Raw genomic sequence first — 22,238 nt, 5'->3', positions numbered from 1 at the left:
GATTCTTTTCTTCTCTCCCTTCTTATTCCTCCTCCTTCATTCTTTATATGTTGGTTGTTTTATTCTGTGCTCTTTCATGTTTCCTTTAACTGCTTTTAGTGGGTAGTTGATTTTATTTTTTGCCTTTAGTTAGTATTTGGTTGGTCTGCTTTCTTTGCTGTGATTTTATTTTCTCTGGTGACGTCTGTTTAGTCTTAGGAGTGCTCCCATCTAGAGCGGTCCCTCTGAAATACCCTGTAGAGGTGGTTTTTGGGAGGCAAATTCCCTCAACTTTTGCTTGTCTGGAATTGTTTAATCCCTCCTTCATATTTAAATGATAATTGTGCTGGATACAGTATCCTTGGTTCAAGGCCCTTCTGTTTCATTGCATTAAATATATCATGCCATTCTCTTCTGGCCTGTAAGGTTTCTGTTGAGAAGTCTGATGATAGCCTGATGGGTTTTCCTTTATAGGTGAACTTTTTCTCTCTATCTGCCTTTAAAACTCTGTCCTTGTCCTTGATCTTTGCCATTTTAATTATTATGTGTCTTGGTGTTGTCCTCCCTGTGTCCTTTCTTTTGGGGGTTCTGTGTATTTCCGTGGTCTGTTCAATTATTTCCTCCCCCAGTTTGGGGAAGTGTTCAGCAATTATTTCTTCAAAGACACTTTCTATCCATTTTTCTCTCTCTTCTTCTTCTGGTACCCCTATAATACAGATATTGTTCCTTTTGGATTGGTCACACAGTTCTCTTGATATTGTTTCATTCCTGGAGATCCTTTTATCTCTCTCTATGTCAGCTTCTATGCGTTCCTGTTCTCTGGTTTCAATTCCGTCAATGGCCTCTTGCATCTTATCCATTCTGCTTATAATTCCTTCCGGAGTTTGTTTCACTTCTGTGATCTCCTTCCTTGCATCTGTAATCTCCCTCCGGTCTTCATCCCTTATGTCTTGCGTATTTCTCTGCATCTCTGTCAGCATTGTTTATGATTCTTATTTTGAATTCTTTTTCAGGAAGACTGGTTACGTCTGTCTCCTTCTCAGGTGTTGTCTCTGTAATCTTTGTCTGCCTCAAATTTTGCCTTTTCATCATGATATGATAGAGATAGTTTGCAGAGCTGGTACGAGTGACGGCTGGAAGAACTTCCCTTCTTGTTTGTTTGTGGCTCTCCTCTCCTGGGAGAACAGCGACCTCTAGTGGCTCGTGCTGGGCAGCTGTGCACAGACAGGGCTTCTGCTTCCTGCCCGGCTGCTATGGAGTTCAGCTCTGCAGTTGCTGTGGGCGTGGCCTGCCTCAGGCTGCTGCTCCTATATGGTGGAGCTGCATTGGAGGGGGAAAGGCCAGGAGGCTGTTTATCTCCATGAGGGGCCTCTGAGCTGCTCTGGTATCCTGTGCTTTAGGGTGCCCTGAGTTCCCTGCTGCTGGACTAAGTGTTCCAGGACGCTTCCATCTGGCTGTGGGGTCCCTGTCCCTTTAAGACTTTCAAAAAGCACTCGCTTTTCTTTGTCCCGGAGGAACCAGCTGCAGAGACCCACTCACAGGTCATACTGTCCTGTTTCCCTATTTTCCAGCACCCCACGCACTGTGTGTCTGCGCTCTGGTCCAGATGGCTGGGGCTGGGTGTCCGGCAGTCCTGGGCTCCGTCTCCCTCCCGCTCTGCCTATTCTTCTCCCAGCGGGAGCCGGGGGGAGGGGTGCTCGGTTCCCACCAGGCCACAGCTTGTATCTTACCCCCTTCGTGAGGCACTGGGTTCTCGCAGGTGTGGATGTGGTCTGGCTGTTGTCCTGTGTCTCCTGGTCTCTCTTTTAGGAAGAGTTGTCTTTGTTGTATTTTCAAAAATATATGTGGTTTTGGGAGGAGATTTCCGCTGCTCTACTCACACTGCCATCTTGGCTCCGCCACAATTGTGGGAAGATCTTGGGAAATAAAGATCCAAAAAATGTACTTGAAGGAATGAGAAAAGTCACAGATGAGTTGAAGGAATGAGAAAAGTCACAGATGAGTTAGAACTTGCAGGGAGCTCTGGAAGCCAGCACGTTCTGCTGCTGAGGCAGGAATGAGTCTATGAATGGTTATTGATTCTTCCTTGTTGATTCTTCATAGTAGTCATCAAAGCATCAGTGGAAGTCTGGGGTCACTTTGGGTCGGCAAGGCCAGCATCAGGAAGGAGGGAAGAGCAATTACAAACTGGCACTTAGCAGCAGCCCTGGGTCCCGTGATAACCTTCACGATATAACAGCTGCTTCTCTTCTGCCTCCCAGAACTCACATAGCTTGCCTCTGGGCCAGCTCCAGTCTTTGTGGCTGACAATGAATGCCTTTTTTCTGTGGTGCCCAAATCTCTGTACACCCGGTCAGCGCCCCGCTGCTAATGGAGATGTGGGAGAGGCTGGGAGCAGAGCCTCACAAGTTTCCTGCCCGCAGCGTGCAGGGGTGTGTGGCATGTGCGCTTTGCACGCCTGTGATGCTCGCTGCGCGAGCACCACAAGTGGGAGACTCAGTCCCGCTTATCTCCCACTGTGCTCACTGCAATCTGCTCCAGCTGGGGGAGGACCAATTTCCTTTATATTTTTATTCAACATAAATTTCCTTGTAATTTCCCTTGGGATTTATTTTTTTGACCAATGAATTATCTGGATGTGTATCATTTAATTTTCCAGTGTTTGGGGGATTTTCAACTGTCTTTTTCTGTTACTCATTTCTAATTTAATTCTGTTTCTGTAAAATTTCTGTTTTAATATAATTTTAATTCTTTTAAACATTAGTGAGACTTAATTTATGGTCCAGCTCATGGTATGTCTTTGTCAATTTTTTCCATGTATTTGAACAGAATGTGTAGTTTGTTTTCACAGAATGGAGTTACATAAGTGTCATTTAGGTCTAGTTGGCTGATAACATTAAGTTTCTACATCCTAAATGGCCTTCTGTCTGTAGGCTTTTAAATTACTGTGAGAAGAGTGTGGAAGCCTTCATTTATGCCTGTGGTTTCATCTGTTTGTTCTTTCAGTTCTGTCAGGTTTTGCTTCATGTATTCTGAAGTTCCCTTATTAGGTACATTCACAGTTAGGAATGTTTTGCCTTCTATATGAATCGATTCATTTGTCATTAGGAAATGTCTCCCTTTATCCCTGGCCTTATCCATATTCCCTATGCTTAGTGTTTTGCACAGTATCTGTTTTCTGTCCTTCCTTTCTGTTTTTATTTCTCACATGGATCCTTTCTTCTTTCCTGCTCTTTTGATGTCTTCTTTTGGGTTATTTTTTAGGATTCCATTTTATCTGCATTATTGGCTTTTCAACTGTGACATTTATTTGTGTTTACTTTTTAATGGCTACTTTAAGGCTGATAATACACACCTTTAACTCATCAGTCCCCTCACCCTGCTCTTCCCCGCCTGTCATCACGCCCTAACCAGCCCCTAGGGCACCTCCTCTAGCGCCGTGGCTTGTGTGTCTGGCACCTACACCCGCAGCCCTGACCTCTGCTTGGAGATCCAGACTTGTGGATCTTCTCTGTGTATGACTCTGCTTGGATACCTAAAGGTCATTGCAAACCTCAAATGTCAGACACTGAACTCTTAAATAGGGTCCACCCCCTGACTACCCGCTTCCCCCAGTCTTCCCTGTTCAGTCCGCTCCACAGGAGATGCCCTCCGCTCCTTATCCCTTCCTCTGCAGGCATCACCGTCCCTTCCCGCAGCCGTTCAACCGGCAAAGCCCTCTCCCTGGACTGGTGCGGGGGCCTACAGAGGCCCATCCTTGCCCCTGTGCTGGCACCTCTCCATTCCGGATGCTCCGACAACCTCCCCTCACACCTGGGGTGAGCCCTGGGGTCCCCTCCGGGGCTCTCTTGATCTGGCCCATGTCTGCCTGCCCAGTTGCATCTCCTTTCCTCTCGCCCTGCTTGTCGTGTTGGCTTCCTTGCTATTGAGGAAAAGGCCAGCTGATGCTGTCTCGATGCCCCTGCATGCTTGGCTCTCTTGCCGGAAGTCTCTGCGCATCTTCACGTGGCCTCTCCTCTCACTTCATATCTCTGCTCCACAGTCAGCTCCTTGGAGACTTTCATCATCACCTGATTAAAAGAGCACTTCTGATGTATTATCTCTTGCTGCATAACAAACAACCTGAAACTTAAAATAACAGTAAGCATTTATAGTCTCACACAGTTTCAGTGGGTCAGGAATATGGGAGTGGCTTGGCTTTGTCTCAAGATCCTTTGTGAAATTGGGTTGAGGACATTGGCCAAAGTTATAGTCACCCCAATACAGACTTGATTGGAGGTAGACCACTTCTAAGAGGGTGCCCAGAGGGCTGGCGATTTGAGGCTGGGTGTTGGCAGGAACCGTCACCACTGGGTTGCTTTCGTGCCCCGTGATATGGTGGCCAGCTTCCCCTGGAGTGAGCGACGGGAGGGGGCACGGTGGAGGCAGCACTGTCTCCGGCAGGCTAGCCTCTGTCCTTTCCTCCGGCATTTCTGCAATATGCTTCTGGTCACACGCACCGTCCTGCAGGTGTGGGAGGGCAGGGTGCAGGGTGAGCACCGAGGAGGGGAGAGCCTTCGCGGGCCATCTTAGAGACTGGCTGCCACACCCAAGAACTCTTGGTTACAGAACTCTTTAGCCTTTGCCCTGCTTTCTGTATTACATGAGCTCTGAATCAATGTATTGATCTGTTGGTATGTATTGGTGTTTATCGATCTGCTCCTGGCTGGCTGGCTGGCTCACATAATGGACCATTTGGTCCTAGAAGGCCAGGTCTTTGTCTTTCATGCTCTGTCCTGGGACAGTGCACACCGCTGAGCACGCGTCCCCTCAGTGCTTGGTGAATAAATACACACCAGCTGTACTGGGAGCCTGGAGGGGATCTGGGCAAAAGAAAGAAAAAGTTATAGAGGTGGCGAATAGGAGCCAGAGGGTGTGGGCAGGATGAGGGGCCAGCGTGGAAAATTTCATTCAAAAAATAAATAAATATAAAGCCCTCTTGAAGAAGTGCATAGTCTGTGACATCCACAAGGGAAACCAGAACGGAGCTAGAAGCTCCCCAGAGAATGGGGCTTAGAGATCTGTGCAAAGCTTGGTGGGCAGGCGAGATGCTTCAATGTGCAGATTACCAAGTCGAAGTTCAAGTGGCTTTGGTGCTGAGCTATGGTGACTGACATGGTAGAGGGGTACTGACTCAATTTGGGTAAGTGTTCGCTTCTGATTTATGTCTGGGAAGAGCTTTCTAGAAGCTATTCTTGATGAAAACATAAATATCTGTTTCAGTAATTTCCAGAAATTAACATTCAGCCCGCATCGTGAGAGACTCAGCCCATGTGGGCACCTGCCTCGGGGGCTTTTCTCTCTGGAGAGGCCCACTCTGCCAGCCCGCTCTCTGCTCAGGTTAGGGCGGACCCACTCGGTTTGGAGCACGTCCAACCAGAGACTCGGATGAAACATTTTTGAATTTGTTTTTTTTCCCCCTACTCAGTCCAGTTAATCAAATAAGTAGAGTTTTGAGCAGCTACTGTTAGCTGGCGAAGCACTGGGGAGGGGGCGGAGCTTTGCTTGCAGCTCTGGCTCGGTCTCTTCCTAGCTGTGACCGTGCACCAGCTCCTTAGCCTCTCTTTGCCCCAGTTTCCCCCTCTGTAAAATGGGACAAGAGATTGGCTGTCACCGATGTGTTGTGAGGCTTAAACGAGTTGTATAGGTTGAAGGTCTCATGGTTGGACCTGGCACACAGTCAACATTCCATATAAGCAGTAAGTATTATGTACCTTTCTGGAGAAAAGACTTGTGTCCTCATGTACCTTTTAGGAGAAATGATTTGTGTCCTCAAGGAAGCAGTGAGATTCCAGACAGAGGGTGTGATTCAGGGCCAGGCCGGCATCTGTGCCGCTGCCCACAAACACTGCTATCACCTTGGTTGCCTACTTTACCTGCCACCCTGTTTCTGATCAGCAGAATCCTGAACCTGTTGGGGCTGGGAATGTGTCCAGCTTGAAAACAACAGTGACTTCATTTTCTATCTTGTGACCCAGGCCGCATGACCCAAGTTTTCTCTGACAACATGTAAGGAGAAGTCGCTGGTTGGGCTTTTGGGAAGGTCTTCAAAGGCAGGCAGCCTCAGCTGGCAGCCAGATGCTCTTTGCCCTTTGTTTTCCCTTTCCTCCTACCTGGAACACAGATGTGATGGTAGGGAAGCAACAGCCATTTTGTGACCAGTGGCCAAGCATATGGTAAGTGTGTGAGTTCCCTGGGGCTGCTGTACAAAGTCCCACAAGCGAGTGGCCTACAGGAATAGGCATTTGTTCTCCCAGAGTTTGGAGGCCAGAAGTCTGAAGTCGAGGTGTGGGCATGGCCGTGCTCCCTCTGGAGGCTCCAGGGGAGAATCTGGCCCATGCCAGGCCATATGTCAGTTTCCCTGGTGCACCCACGTCTCCTGGCACAAGTTTCTACTGCTCTGTAGTCTTGAAGAACGAAGAAGCCAACTGGAATGCCGGGGAGAAAGCTTGGAGTGTTACTGGAAAGCCCAGGACTTTGTTGAGCCTCCAGTATGGTCTCTGGGGTTGGAAGCTCCACTTGTGTGTGACTCTTGCTCCAGAACCTTCTGTTTTTCTTCAGCCCCAGTTTGTGAGATTTCTGGAAAGATCCTGCCCTGGTTTGGTCACTAGTGGTGCTGGGGTGGACTGGCTGGGGGCTGTCTTCTGCAGGCTTTTACTAGGTTTTCTCACATGGCTGGGGCAAAGCATTCTCACAAGGACATTTCCATCTGCCCTCTAACTGAGGGACGTCTGGCTTGGCAGTGCCTACCCTCCTCAGCAGGGCAGCTGCCACCCGGGACCTTGTCCAACCCTTGCCAGAGCCCAGTGTTAGGGAAGAGCACCCAGCTCACTGTGCAGGGGTGTCTGTGCAAGGCCACCCTGGTTCCTGGAAAGGGAGGCTGCTGAGGGGCTCAGTGTGAGTCTGTGAGTGTGCACATGTGTGCAAGGTATGTGAACGTGTGAGTGTGCACACACGTGTGTGCATGTCATGCGTGTTAGTGCATACATGGTGTATGTCTCGTGTCTGTGTGCGTGTGTGTGGTGCATGTGACTGTGTGTGTGTGACAAGACGTGAGGGCCACCAGGGAGTGCTATGGGAGCTGAGTCGGTGGGCTGCCTCTGCGGTGCCACTGCCCCAGGCCAGCTGAGGACTGGGCACACCTGGCGCTCACCTGGCGGCCCTCCCGCCTTCCTGCTCTAGCCCGCAGGCTGTGCTTTGCTGCCCCCGGTCCCTCTCCTGCTGTCCCTGCTCTTCCCAGACATTTGAGCCCTGGGCAGAGCATGAGGGACTCCCAGAGACCCGGCCCCTCTGATGGTGGTGCCCACCTCTCTGGGCCCTGGCTGCCACAGCAGGGGCAGGCCTGGACCTCATCCGGGCACTCGTAAAGACCCCACACCAGCATGCCTGCAGAGCTCTGTTCCTTTTCTAAACTTCGATGTTGAAAATCTCTCCCTTCCAAGATGTGAAATAAACCCTGACTCAACTAATGTAGTTGGTTAATCTATGTTAAAGTCAACAGGAACCATTTATTGATTGGGGTAAAGGAGAAATCCCAGGAGGAAGACTATCAATTTTTTCCCAACAAATCCTACATTCAGTCTGATAAGGAAAACTTTATCAGGGTAAGAGCTGAAAATAAGAATTTCAAATGAAAGTAAAATGGCTTGATATCCTCCTTGTGTTTGAGGAATAAAATTATTTCGTGATTAAAAAATCTCCACTAGAAGCAGCAGTTGGGCCAGCACCTTTATTCCTGCACCCTAGCCCCAGTGCAGGGGCCCTGCAGCCACCAGCTCAGGAGCGGGGACAGGGTCACCTCTTAGCGGCCTGGGCAGACAGGACTCATGTGGTGGCCAGGGGCTGCCAGCTCAGGAAGCAGGGCTGCCGTGCATAACACAGAGTCCTGGCCATGCAGTGCTTGATTGGCAGGGCCAGGGTCCTGGGAGGCAGTGAAGTCTTGGGGGTCTGTGTGAGCTGGGATGGATGAGGGGTGGGCAACAGGAGCCACGAGGGGCTCTCGGGAGGGAGCTCAGGCCTGGGCAGGAGGCCTGGAGCTTGGCGCATGGCTGCTGTGGCCAAGCGATGTGCAGAGGACCGAGCTGGGGTGCCTGGCTTTGAGCCCACGCACTGCTGCTGAGAAGCTGTGTGGGCCCCAGGGTTCCTCTACCCCGTGATTGGTTTTCTTATGTGAAAAATAGGGATGACTGTTCTTACCATGGACAGCTGACATGAGACTCAAATGAGTGTCCCCCAGGGGTCCCCCAGAGCTGTGATGGGTTGGCTGCTGATGAGTTCCCCCCAGAGGGAGTTTACGGTGGGGGACACCTCAGGCTTGAGGACGGAGCCCTGGGAAACATGGCAGTGAGATGGGTCAAAGGAAACCATTCTCCAAGTCCAGGTAGGCAGAGAGGACCCTGAGAGACAGCAAGGTGACTGTGACAGAGGACAAGTCCCTGGGAGGACCAGCAGTCAGCAGGGGCAGGTCTGAGCCGGATCCCGCGCGTGAGCCCCGGGGACTGCCCGTGGATGCGGTCACTCTGGAGCCAGTCCTGGGTGAGCAGCCTGATGGTGGTGGGTTAGGACGGTGCAACAGTCGGGGTTCCCCCTGAGAACCAGGACCAGTAGGAGATGTCTACACACACACACACACACACACACACACGCACGCACGCACACGCACGCATGGAGAGCTAGCGAGAGACTGATTTTAGGGAATTGGCCCACATGACTGTGGGGCTGGTGCACCGGTATCCACAGGGCAGGCTGGACACCCAGGGAAGAGCTGACATTGCTCTCTGTGGTCCCAAGGCCTTCAGCTGATTTCACGAGGCCCACCCACGCACGGAGGGTGAGCTGCTCTACTCAAAGTCGGCCGACTGTAATGTTAGACACATCTACGAGATCCCACAGCCCCACCTGGACTGGTGTTTGACCAAATCACTGGGCACCTAGCCTGGCCAAGTTGACATGTACAATGAGCCATGCTGATGGTGAGTGGGCAGCTGATGGTGGGGGGCCAGGGATGACCTCCCAGAGGCAGCGATGCCAGGTGGTGGGGGAGGGGCCGGGGCAGTGCTGGTGGGCTCAGGCAGCAGGTGGCCGTAGAAAGGGTGACAGACCCCAGCTCCTCTCCCGGGGTACTTCCCACACTCGGCCTCGCTCGTGGTTATTCTGGGAGGGCGCCACGCTCTCTGGCAGCTCCTAGTCTCAGCTCCCCAGCCGGTGTCTGGCACACAAGTGGGCTCAGGGACCGTTTGGAACAGATGAGTGAGCAACCGAGTCCACAGGCTCCCTGGCTCTGGGTCCCTTTCCATGGCTGGGGCCCCGAGTGGCTCGCGTGGCTGAGGACCAAGCATGCTGGTGAGAAAGTGTCTGTGACGGCAGCTGGGGCCTCAGGGATACTCTGTCCTCCTGGGCACCATGGGTTATTGAATAACTGGCCCCTCTTTTGTTTTCTGTGGTAATAAGGCTGCAGGGAACACTCTTGAATATTAATCTTGAGGCACTTCTCTGATTATTCCCCTGAAATAGAACCCTAGACATGTGTGAATAGCAGTGAGTTTTTTTCCAAGGGACTGAGCGAGGATTTTGACAGTGTTTGGTGGTATGAAGGCCAGGAAAGTGGGATTGCCTGCTTCCTCTCCTGCCAGCCAGCTCCGAAGTAACTCAGAGGACCTGCCTGGTGGATGTGATGCGTCAGTGACTGGTGCCTGGATGGGCTGCTTGGAGCATGAAGCCCAGGCTGGAGGCTTCAACAGGGGTCTTCTCTGAACTTGCTCTTTGGGGGAGTGTGGGGAGAACTGAAGTTCCTATGGCCAGGACCCTCACCTGACCCTAAACTGCTTGATGATGTAATTGGCCCACGGCTAGCCTACTGCTCCCACCCCCGTAGGCGATGAGCTATCATTGACTGAGTCACTGTGCAGAGAGCTCTGCCCGGTGCTCAGGGCGGAGGCAGAGAGAGAGGTGGGTCACGGGCCTGCAGACCGCTGGATGCAGACGTGATTCTGGTGCTCGACCTGCCGCCAGGAGAGTGAAACTGGTATAAACCCTTTTATCCCAAGGACATTCTGTTGTCATTTCCCAGTCTCACCGAATCCATAGGGAGCCTGCCGGGGCTGAAACCCTCAGGTGAGATGGGAGGAGCGGGAAGGAGAGGCGGGCAGTCCCTGCAGACGGTGGAGGGCGTTCGTCTCCACCCCTTCCTTATATGACCTTTGGCCACCATTTCCACCAGGGAATGGAAAAATGTGCTGAGCTCTTTGTGCTCACTGGCAAATCCTCCAGCTTCCAGAGAGCTGCCCTTCCGCAGGCTGTGCTGAGGGGCTCCTTTCCTGCAGTCGGTCCTGTTCTGAAGTAAACTGGAACCACTCAGAAGTCGGAAGCACATCCTCCCTGCTGGGACCCAGCCCCTGGGAGGCAGCCTCTTAAGTCCGTTTGGAAATCACTTCCATGTAATATGAATGGACATGGCGAGGGCACAGAAATCCCTACCAGACTCCTACCTTGAATAGGGTGAAACATTAGATTACTCTAAAAACAGAGCCAGCAGGCACCACTTACCCTGTTTTGGGTAAGTTAGCCGGGTGACTGCGAGGCCGCTGCATGGCGTAGTGGAAGGCGCAGAGCTTTGCGTTCAGGGCCTGAGTCGGCCACATGGCTTAGGCTGCCTGAACCCCCATTTTCTCAGTGCCGGTGTAGAGAAGAGAGTGCTTGCCTTGTGGGGCTGCTGGAAGCATATTGGTAACAGGGGAAGCGCTTCATGTAGACGAGGCATTGGTAAGTGGCAGCCGCAGGCACCCACTTTCTGGAAAAGGTCTGGTATTCGGGCCCGTTGGCCACCTCCGCAGAGGGCAGGGGCATCTCCCTGGGGCGTTGCCTGCTGGCCTTTGAGTTCATGGAGCTCATTTTCCTACAGAGATACAAGCAAAGTGTACAGGCACTTAGGTGCCCTGCCTTGTTCCAATTTTCATATTGCTCGAGCCTGCAAAATTAAAATGCGTAATAGCTCTGAACAGTGAGACTATGCACGTCAGGTAATTTTTTATTGTTAGCGATAATGTTACCACGGAGCAGAGGAGCCCCCTCCCCCACCTCCACCGGCTCTCCCCAGCCTGCTGCTTTTGGATTATGATTATTTTTTTGTCCAGTTCCCAGAAGTGGCGGGAGGGCTCACATGATTCTTGCCTTTATATCCAAATTGTATTCGTGAGTCTGTACAATTTATACTGTCACCAGCAACATATGACTGCATTGATTTTATTGAACCCTTGCCAGGATTAAGACTCATTTCTCAGTATTTTTAAAGCAGATGTCAAATGCGACCACATCATTCTTTTTCAAAGTGTGGTGGCTTCGTGATATGGGAACGTGGCCGGGTGAGCTACACTTCCCAGAATTCCCTTCCTGTGGCTCCTGGGGGCAGTGCCCCAGGAGGGGTCGTGGTGAGCCTGCAGGGAGACAGGAAGCAGCTTCTGCTGGGTCACGCATGTTGTCGCTTACGTGTGGGCCCCTGCCAGGGGCGTGGGGCAGGCCCAAGACTGCTGCTGGTCTCCCCTGGGGCCTTGTCCAGCTCCTCCGCCTCGGGGGCCAGGTGTGCGTGCTCAGGTCAGCGAGGAGGGCCCGGCTTCTGAGGGCACCCCCACCACCAAGGTCAGCGGCAGCCAGAGGACATGGTTTCAGTCCTGCCTTGGGGCTGATGCTTATTCGTGCTCCCCACCTTGCCGCCGGCCTCCCTCCACACTGCCTGTCCTGCGGTCCCAGCTCCCTTGGGGAACTGCCTCGCCACCTCCCACAGCTGTGTAAGGGCCGAATCCCAGTAACTCACCTCTCCCCTTCTCTATCTGTCTCCATCTCTGTATCTATATTGTTCTCCTTCTCTGACTGAACCTCGACTGATACAATTTATGATTTGTGATTAGGCAATACACCGAAGAGCAGACCGTGTCACAGGGTAGGGTGACCCTCCTGCCCTGCCCTGTCCCTGGTTCTCCTTTCCAGATACCTGCTGGTCCGGGGGTGTCTTAGAAAGTAAATCCATGCATAACAAAGCATGTTTATATACGGTTATTTTAATTTTTTGCACAACGATGTGCTTTTCACACAAATGGTAGCTCACTGCACACTCATCTAGCTTTATTCACCTAGGAGACAGAACGGTAGCTGTTAGGCAGAACTGCCTCATTTTCAGTGGATGCCTAGAATTCTGTTACGTGAATGCATCAGGACTGATTTCACTGGTCCTTTATTAATGGGCTCTTACTGTATTTCCAATCTTTAGATATCACAAACAGTGTTATGAATAATACCTTGGTGTACATGTCATTTTGCACGTGTGCTGAAATACCTGTAGGATAAACTCCTGGTGGTGTAATTACTGGGTCAAAGGGTAGATCTGGTGGGTGTGGGTAGAGAGATTCTACCAACTGGCACCCTTTTTCTGGGTTAACTGTTGTCCCCTTTCATTCCTTCTCACTTCTGTGTGTCCCTCTGTGTTGCAGGGCCTGGAAACTACTTCCCCCGAATCCTTGGCCAGCAGAGATCTTGTTTAGTTTCTGCCAACAAGGGCCACTGGTTTGGCATTCAGAAGCTCAACAGGAGAAGCCGACGTTTGGCGAGGGTGTAGACGTGGCTTCCGTAAGGGCTGGGTGAGTTCTGCCTGTGGCTCACAGGTGTGGCTTCCTGCTTGCCCTCTGCATGCGCAGTTCGGACCCACAGCTTCTGCACACCTCGGATTCCTGAGTACCCCAAAAGCTTCCCTGACCGTTACTCTCCCCAACAGTTTCATAAGCCTGAGATTGCCTGCATAAAATCCTCTCTTGATTGAAATACCTGGAGCATTTTCCATCTTCTTGGCCAAACTCTGATGCATATCAGCATCTCGTAACAATGCCCATGGCTCTCATAGTACCAAATTCAAAATGACAGTATCGAACTGAAAATGGCATCTCTGTAGTTTGAATTTCATGTGTGTGTGTGTGTGTGTGTGAAGGCTGATCATTTTCTATATGCTTAATACCACTTGTAGTTCCTTTTCTGTGAATTGGGTTCATATCATTGGGTTATTTTTGTTGTACTATTGGCCGCTTTATTGATCAGAAGAATTCTTTTTATTATTATTTTTTTAAGGAATAGCACTTTGTCTATGACACAACTCACAAGGCCTCCCATTTGCAGCGTGCCTTTGACTTAGTTTCCATCTGTTTCTTGGAGATTAAAACCGTTCCTTGTGTAATCAGACTTGCTTTATGGATTCTGGGCTTTGTGCTGTCCTTCGCGTAGCCAAGGCAATCAGCGGTCTCCAGCGATGCCCTGCGCGTCCCCACATCTCTGGGCTCCCTTGAAGACGATGGACTGGACTGATTTTATTCTTGACCTCCTGTGTTTGGACTCACTTCCAACTTGAGCTGTCCTACATGGAGAGGTATGTGGGAACCTTTCCTACCTGGTCACTGCTTCTTCTAGCGTTCCCTGAGCTTCTGCTCTGTGTTGTCTTTCCAGGTAAGGTGTTAATATCCATGAGTGCCAGGCTTCCTGTTGGGTTGTACCCTGTCTTATTATAAAGTGCCTTTTTTTATTTTGTATAATGCTTTTCATCCCCAAAGAAACCCTGTGTGATGTTAATTGCTGCCCCTGCATTTTTTTATGCATCGGTCTTAGACATTTCTGTTTTTACCAGTGTGAGTTGTTTTCTTTCCAACGGTTGTGGGACACAGCCCGCACTGGCTGTCCCTCCCGGTCCCGTCCTGATGGGCAGCTGGGACACAGCCCGCACTGGGTGTCCCTCCCGGTCCCGTCCTGATGGGCAGCTGGGATTCCACTGTGGATCGTGACTTAGGGGCGTCTCTCTGTCTGTAGGTTTTCTGTGACTTTACTCTGTTCCATGTGTTTATTTGTGCTTGGAAGGACTGGAAGTTTGTTTCCATGGCTATCTTACAGCTCTAACTTTGCATTTTCTGCTCGATCCTTTGACTCCATGCAGTGAACAATTACAGAACAAGGACATGGCAGCTTCCTCTAATGCTAATTTTATCTGGTTTTCTTTGTGAATCTCAGAGTTTACCTCTACACTTTTATAGAGACTTATACGTCTAGTAAGTAACTTACCAGTAGGTATGTTTTTGTCCCTGGCTGTGACACATGACGAACTCTGTCCCAACGCCCTTCTCGAATACCCCCATCCTTCCCCTCCCAGTCTTTGACAGTTGAAATATTTCTAAACTGTCCTCATAGTTAACATTTGTATTTTCTCTGGTGACAAAACACCACACCTAGTGTGAGTCCGCCTTCCCTGGAGGAACGTGTTAACATGCTTCCCACTGACTCTTCGGCTTCACTTTCTCTATTTGTCTCTTGGCCAATGTTATCTTCTGGTAGTTTCTCAGGATGGGCTTGTTTTAAGAATTTCTCTTCTAAATTTTAATTCTCGAAACACATTTGTCTTTTGTCTTTATATTTGAAAGACGGATTGGTTGGCTATCAAACTCTTAGCATATAATTTCCTTTTTGAGGACTTGTAGGCATTAGTCTCTGGATTCCAGCATTGAGTGTTGTCATGGTAACATCAAAGGCCAGGCTAAAGGTTTTCCTTTTTATATGACTTGATTTCTTTTCTTCTCTTGGCTGCCAAAAGAATTCTTTTTCTATCTTTAAAATCCAGCAACTTTACTAGCTTCCTTTGCCAATATTTTTTTCCTGAGACAAGTACCTTTCAGTGTGTGGACGTAAGTCCTTTTTACTTGTGGAAATTGTTCTTGAATGATATTAAAATTAGTTTCTGTCCTGTCAATCTTTCCCTTGTCAGAGACGCCGATTGTGCCTGCGACGTCCTCGTGTGTCTTCCATGTCTGTGCTTCTCACTCATCACCCCGGGCCGCTGGGCTTCTGTCTCATTTTGCTCGCTTTGTCCAGCCTGGCCTTTTGCCCCCATCCCTGGATTCCTGCCCATCCGTGTTCACGTTCACCCTGCTTTCAGTGGGTTTGCATTGCAGCTGCAGTTTTGCATTTTCCTCCTCTTTCTCCTGAACTCTGTTGCTTTTAGTTGTGTCTCTTTGTTTTCTCTCAATGCTTTTGTCTCTGCTTTGAGCTCTTGTTCATTGAGCTGATTCCTCTATTGAACTTCAGATTTTTCCAATCACGGTGACATACTTGCTGTGTGTTACAAGCCAGTGGCAAGTCTCCTGATGACACGGGTGCCTGGCCTCCGTGGCCTTGTCCCTGCCTCGCCAGGTCACCACCGCCTGACAGCAGGGCCTCCCGCTCCATCCGGCTCTTTAGGAAACCACTCCCTGCAGATACGGCTCCTGTGGGTCCCTGAGTCAGCCCCCCCGCCATGCGTGTACCTGTGTGTGCCCAGCTGTGCAGGAGGGGCATGGCCCGTGGGTGCCTCTGTCGCACGGCTGGGACCCATTCCTGGACCGGAACTGGGTGGTAAGCCTGCACTGTGGCTTCCTCTTTCCCCAGAACACCTGTCCCCATAGACAATCCTTCCTGGCCCCTTTCCACACTTCTGTGTGCCTTCTATGTGGACGGCAGCCCGTCCCTATACACGGAGGTACATGCCTGTGGGGATGTTTCTGTTATTTTGTGTTTTGATTAATGTCTAAAAGGTGTAGTCGATATGACTGTCTCTCCCTTGCCATTTAAAAACTGCTTTGTTTAAATGTGCATTTCGTTCATTATTAATGAAGCTGAATATTGAAAATGCAGTCTAATTCAGGAACTTACAGAAAATCCAGTATAAGGCAGTGTGGCCATAGGATTGACCTTATTTATGTCCATTCAAGACCCCAAAGTGAACTCCCCACACTGGAAATGGATTCCGATGCCCTGAGACCGCGTCAGGGCCCATCACACTGGGTGGTGTGCATCTGGGGGGTCTTTATGAAAACCACAGTGAGATGATTTCCAGGGGCGACTGCATGGGAGTCAATCAGGTAGTTTCTGACAGCAAGTTGATGTGATGACGGATGTGACGATCTCAGCCACGTTGGAGTGCTGCGGCTCCCTCCTCGCCGAGGAGGTGACAGGGCCCCAGGCCGTCCCTGCCTCTGCGGCAGTCCCTTTCCCACCCTGGCTCCGTGCTGTCTGCTGTCCCGCGCTCTGTGGCGTCACCAGGCTGGCTCATGCTGGTGGCTGGCTGGGGCCTTGATGCCCGTGGTGAAGCTCCTGCATCTGCCCTGGGTCCCAGGTTTGCACTCGGCCACGGAACCTGCGCTGCGGAGTGTCCGTGCAGCACCCGTGCGGGGAGCGCCCACTGGGAGCACGTGGGTTCTTCTCTGGTCCCCACAGTGGTCATGGAGGGCTGGCCAGCCGTGGTGTTTGTCAGGGGAAGCCCGGGGTCCTGCCCTGGCTCCCAGCGAGCCGCCGCCTGGGGCTGCCTGAGGGGGCATTCCCCATGCCTCCCGTCCGCATGCTGCAGGCCGCGGACCCCGGGGTCTGCTGCCCAGCACGTGCTGTGAGATGCCAGCCTCGCAGCTTGGCTCCCACGGCTGCCCTCAGCACCCGTGGGGGAAGTTAAGAAGGGGCCATGCCTCCTCCAGCCCCAAATGCAGGTGTGCAGACTCACCTTCGGGAGGAGCCCAGAGAGCTTGATGTTGACCCTGCTTCCAGGATGCTTTATGGGCACAGTGGAATCTGAGAGGGGGCCATGCTGGGAGATGGCACCGAGGGTCTCAGATGGGCTGTGAGGGGTCCCCACTCCTGGGGGTTACTGTCCGCAGGCAGAAGGGCTCTTCAGTCACATGATGCTGCAGGCTTGGGGGCATCTAGGACCCCCAGCCCCACCCCTGGGAGGTCTCGGCAGAGGGTGGCTGCTGGGGCAGCAGGGGTGGCCATGGACGCAGTCTCAGTAATGTTTGCAGAAAGGCCCGAGTGAGGGCAGCCCCAGTGGGGCGCCGAGGTCTAGGGGGCCTGGGGGGACCACGGTATTTGGGGGGAGTTGGCCATTGTCACGCCGTGCTGAGTGGGGGGTCCATGCACATGACTGATTTCTTCACTTACCTCCAACGCCTGGCTTTGCGTGATACAGACAAATTGTGTGTGTGTGTTGGGGTGAGGGGGGGAGCAAGCAGCGCCCTCCAGGCCGCTCCTGAATGACGTGGCCCGCGTGGAGGAAGTCCGCTAGCTTTATGCGGCCGGGTCTGCAGGACTCTCAGTGCCCGTTGGGCGGCAGTGATCTGCCGGAACAACCCTGGAGCTTCTCTCACCTGCGTTAGAAACTCCATGGACGGAGAGCTGTGGCTCAGCGTTGCAGCAAAGTAAGTGGGGGGGGAAGGAGGTTCTCCTCCATGCGGACCCTCGTCGGAGGCCCTCAGGTACTGAGGTGTGGGGGAGACTCCGGGGGGCTGCACCCAGCTCGCTGTTACTGACAGATAAGGCGGGGGCTCAGGACGCGTCCGCTGGGCTCTTTGAGGAAAGGAGCACTGTTTTCCGTCACTGCAGAGCTTGAATTAATTACCATTAGAGGGAACGCATTCGTCCTCGCACTCGTGTGATTTAAGTCTTGGCAGGAGCAGCCCGGCAGCTGGTTGCTGAGGATGGAAAGTCTTCCCCCCGCTGCCCCTGCCTCTGCCCCGGGCCCTGCTGGCTTCCATCCCCGCCGGCGCCCGGTGCCCCCGCCTCCATCCTCCGGGCCTGGCTCAGGTCGGGCCACCTCAGGCGGGGGGGACTCGGCCGCCTGGATTCCGGCTCTGGTGCTTCCCGAGCCCGTGTGGTGGTGCCCAGCTCACGTGTCCCACGGGCCTGGTGTTCGCGTCGGTACGGTGTGTCACATGGACTGGACTCGCCGCTGGGTTATTCACCAGCTGCTCAGAGGAGACAGCAGGAAACGCTTTCCCCGAGGCCCGACCCCGCTCTGGCCATGCGAGACATCTTCCTGCAGGAGCAGGTGGCCTCTCGTGAGGGCGACCCTGGCTCTGAATTCCTGCGGCGAGCTCCCTCCGACAGCGTGCGCGCTTGGATCCGCGAGGTGGAAGTGTCCCTTCAGGTCCCGTGTGATTTATGATCGGCTTTTGCTGCAGGGGAGGCTGGGGCTGATTTCTCTGAGGTCAGTGGGAGGGGCTGTTTTCCTGTGGAACGCAGTGCAGTGGAGCCCGCAGACCCCCGCAACCAAGACCCCCAGCTCCGGGACTGGAAATTCTACCCACAGGCAGGTGTCTGGACACCGCGGCGTGGACTCCATGAATCCCCGTGCATTTAACGCCGCCTCCCACGTGGTATAGAATAGCCTCTGATGCCCACTCTCCTGAAAGTTTGTCTCCAAGGGTAGCCTCGCCTGGAGAGGGGGCTCCCCCTCCCCCAGCCTTGGGGAGCAGGGCAGCTGGGGTTCTAGTCCGTGTGTGGTGCAGGTTTCACCCAGGAGTCGCACCTGCGAGTGCACAGTACACCTGGGCCAGGACATGGGGAGGGATGGGGTGTCGGGGTAGGAGGACATCATGAGGGCGGTTGCCGGGCCCGAGGTTGGAGAAGACTATTGCAGGGCACAGTGTGTGCACGAGCCCCGCGGCTGGAGGCGGGTGGGGTCAGGAATCGCACGGTCGGGACAGTTCCCTGCAGACAGACGGGAGCCCTGGCCAGAGGGCTGGAGGGGCTGCGGTGTGGGCGCCTGTGCGGGGCCGCTGCCAGGTCCGTCCTGAGAGCCCTGGGGGCCTAGGAAGGGCTCCACTGGGAAGCCACATGGCGGGATCTGCATGCGTTTGGAAGGAACCACCTGGAGGGGTCTGGGCTGCCAGGGTGGGGCTGTTGCCTGGAGAGGAAGGGGGGCAGGACTGGCCTTGGAGGTGCTCCGCTAGGGCAGGCCTGTCCCCAGGGGCATGTGTCCCAGTGAGGGGACGCCTGACAATTAGTGGGTGGGGCCAGAGATGCTTCCTGCCCCGGTGCCGGGGGCTCCCCCTTGAGAAACACAGGGGAAGTGCTGTGAATGGGGACCCAGAGGAGGGTCCGACAGGAAGGTGACGGGCACTTGGGGCACAAGGGTACTGGGGTGACGGGGGGAGAGGGCCCAGTGTGACTCCTGGCTAGTGGGTGAGTGGTGGCAGCTTTCACTGGGCTGGGGAGCCCTGGAAAGGAGGCGGCTAGGGCTCAGTTGAGGGCATGGTGGGGGTGCAGGCCCAGGGGAGGCCTGTGGTGATGTGCTGGGCTCTGGGCCCCAGGGCTCTGTGGGCTCACTGCACTTGGTCATGTGGGTGATGGCTGTGCCCTGGGGTGAGGGGAGAGGAGGGGTGGAGGCGGTTGCTGGAAACATTGGGGGTCTGTCACCTGTCCCCCGATCCTATATGCCAGGGCACAGCCACTGGGCTGCTCGAATTCTGGTTCGATACACCTAAGTCTTTATCTCGTGATGACATATTCATGCAAAGATGTAATGAGAGTTTGGTGACATGCGTGCAGAATGACATGCGGGGTACACCGACCTATGTCCCTGACCTCAGACCTAAGAGCCCCATTGATGATAAATCCATGAAATCAATGAATATAAAGACTTAAAACTTCAGATCACAAGAGGCTGGAATCTTACCCACAGCCTTGTGATCACCCGGCTCACTGGGGAAACTGAGTCACACAGAAGCCAGGAATGTGCCCTACACTGTGCAGCAAGATGCTCAGAGGCGGCGTGAGAACCTCCTCCCCCCTGACTCGGGGCTCTTTGCCGCTCCCGCTGTTCCTGCTTGCAGAGGACTGGCTGGGGTGTGTGCTGATGGGCCGGGGTGGCCCCGCTTTCCTTGGGGGCTGATGTGGGGACCAGTCACCAAGTCTTTCTCAAAAAGCTCCTACTGTGGAGGCTCTTCACAACGAACCCTGTGAGTGAGGGGTCAGCACCAACGGGGGGCTGGGGGTGCTCAGAGCTAAGTGTGCATCCCAGGGTCAGGCTGGCCAAGGCAGGGTCTGCAGGGCAGTGCTGGCAGGAGGGGGCAGTGCGTGGGGGGCCGAGCTGGGCCGCGGGAAGATGCTCACATTCTGGAACTGTGATGAGAGCATTCTCACATCCCAGGCATCCACCATGTAGCCAGACCCCTAAAGAGCTGCCAAGATCCCCCCCCGCAACCCCACTGCCAGGCATGCAGGAGAGGTGACAACAGCCTGTCGGGGAGGGTGGGCTGGCACCCTGCCTGCAGGAGCTTATTCTGCCTGTCTCCAGGGCATTCGTTTCCTGTGGCTGCGGTAACAAATCACCACAGACCAGATGGCTTAAAACAGCAGAAATCCATCCTCTCCCAGTTCTAGAGGCCCAGACATCTGAAATGAAGGTGTCAGCAGGGCTGTGCTCCTTCCCAGGCTCCAGGGGAGGGTCCCTCCGGCTTCTTCCAGCTGCTGGGGCTCCTGCGCTGTGGTCGTGTCCCTCGTCTTTCTGCCTGTCTTCAAGGGGCTTCTGTGGGTGTGCCACCTCCTCTGTCTTTTATAAGACCACCAGCATTGGATGTAGGCTCCATCCCAGTCCAGGATGACCTCATCTTTGAGATGTTTGCCTTAATTAATTATTTGCAAATAGGCTTCATTCTGAAGTCCATTTTTGGGGGACCCACTACAGGGTCCCTTCTGGCTCTGAGATTTGTAGCCACAAGCAGCCTGCTGTGAATAACTGGAGCATGCAGAACTCAAGTGCTCCCTCGTTCCTTCAGCCTCTGTGTCACCCACGCGAGGGCCCGTCAGCCCCTCTGCACCGACTGCAGCTGCACCCTGGCCTTCTGCCCTCCAGCCCCTTGCTCCCAGCCAGCCTCCTCGCAGTGGCTACGGGGAACCTGGCTGTGCCACCTCTGGTTCGAGATCACCCAGTGACCCCAGTGTCCCAAGGACAGAGCCTGTGTCCCCCAACCGTGGCAGGACCGCCCCTCTGTGCTTGGCCCCACTCACGGCCACATGCCCCCCACACCTGCGCCCCAGCCAGGACCAGGTGCCTGCAGCTGCTTGGAAAATGCCCCTTTTGGGCCTCATGCTTTGCCGTACAGCTGCTTGCCTGTGTGCCTGCCCGGCTCCTTGTGCATCCCACGGCCTCAGCTTGTCAGCTCTGCAAGGACCACTTCCCGGCGTCAGCTCCTCCAAGCGGCGTCAGGCCCGGCTTCTGCTGCTCTCCCAGCACCACTTACTCTGGGTGGGGGGCCGCCCCTGCTCTGGGCTCTGGGCTGGGCTCACCTGGCTGGGCTCCTGGGGCAGTCTTCCCATCTGCCATGCGTAGCCCTGCAGCAGACCCGGCGCAGAGTTGGTGCTGGGGGGATTGTGGAGAGGGAGTGAGCCAGGGGCCTGGCAGGGCCTGGAACCCCGCCTGGACCCTGAATCCTGGGTGCTGTCCCCGCGGGGCCTCCTTCCAGCACCCCCTTCCTGACCAGCACCCGGCAGCATCCTCTCCTCCACCACAGAGGAGGTAAATCCTCCCCAAACATTCCTTGCAAAGTGATGAAGACCTGGAGGGGAGGGTCTGAGGGGGGTGGGCAGCAGCCCTGCCATCAGCTTCAGCGATAGCAAAGAGTGTCTGCAGTTTTTCATAATTGCTGAGATGAAGAGCCCCTATTTTCCAAGATGTGCAGGAATAACTCAGTTTTAAAGGCCATGTCCTAACAACTGGAATGGGCCAATTATTCCAGGGGAATCCACCGAGAATCGTTGCCAGGTGAGGTAGGAAAATGCACCTGAGTTATTGCTGAAACTTTGCTAAGAGATTCACATTTCCCATTACCAGGAGAGATGTTAATGCTCATTTATTAAAAATGTTTTTGAGATTTGATTTCCAATGGAAGGATTTGTTTTCCTTCAGTATGTCCTCTGAAATGCTCACAGCGGCAGGGCCATCTGTCTGCCTTTGCCCCGGCCCAGCAGGGCCGAGGGCCCCGCAGGGCAGAGGGCCTGGCTGCGGGTTGGCGGGGCCCCAGGGCCCCAGGAGGCGGGCCGGCAGCATTCGGGGATGAGGCGGGCGCCTGTCCTCACGCCCTGAGCAGCATTTTGCCTGGAGGTGACGTGTGCTTCCCTGACTGTAGTGTCCAGAGGTCGGTGCGCGTGGTGAGCTGGTGGGGTCACAGTTTTCACAGAGGAAGGCAGCAGTTGGCACGTCAGGAATGTGAGGCCCTCAAGGGGTGCCCAGGACCCCTGAGCACATCCCTCCTTCAGGGGCTCTCCAGAGCTGTGCAGGTCACGAGGCCTCCACGACGGCAGAGGGAGTGGGTGACGTGGCCCGATGCTTGCCCAGGCCTGGGCGCGTCCTCCCGCCACGGCGGGCTCTCCGTGCTGAGATGTCTGAGTCCTGGGCT

The sequence above is a fragment of the Manis pentadactyla genome, chromosome 10 (assembly GCF_030020395.1).
Source record: "Manis pentadactyla isolate mManPen7 chromosome 10, mManPen7.hap1, whole genome shotgun sequence".
Lineage (NCBI taxonomy): Eukaryota > Metazoa > Chordata > Mammalia > Pholidota > Manidae > Manis > Manis pentadactyla.
This window is presented reverse-complemented; position numbering follows the sequence as displayed.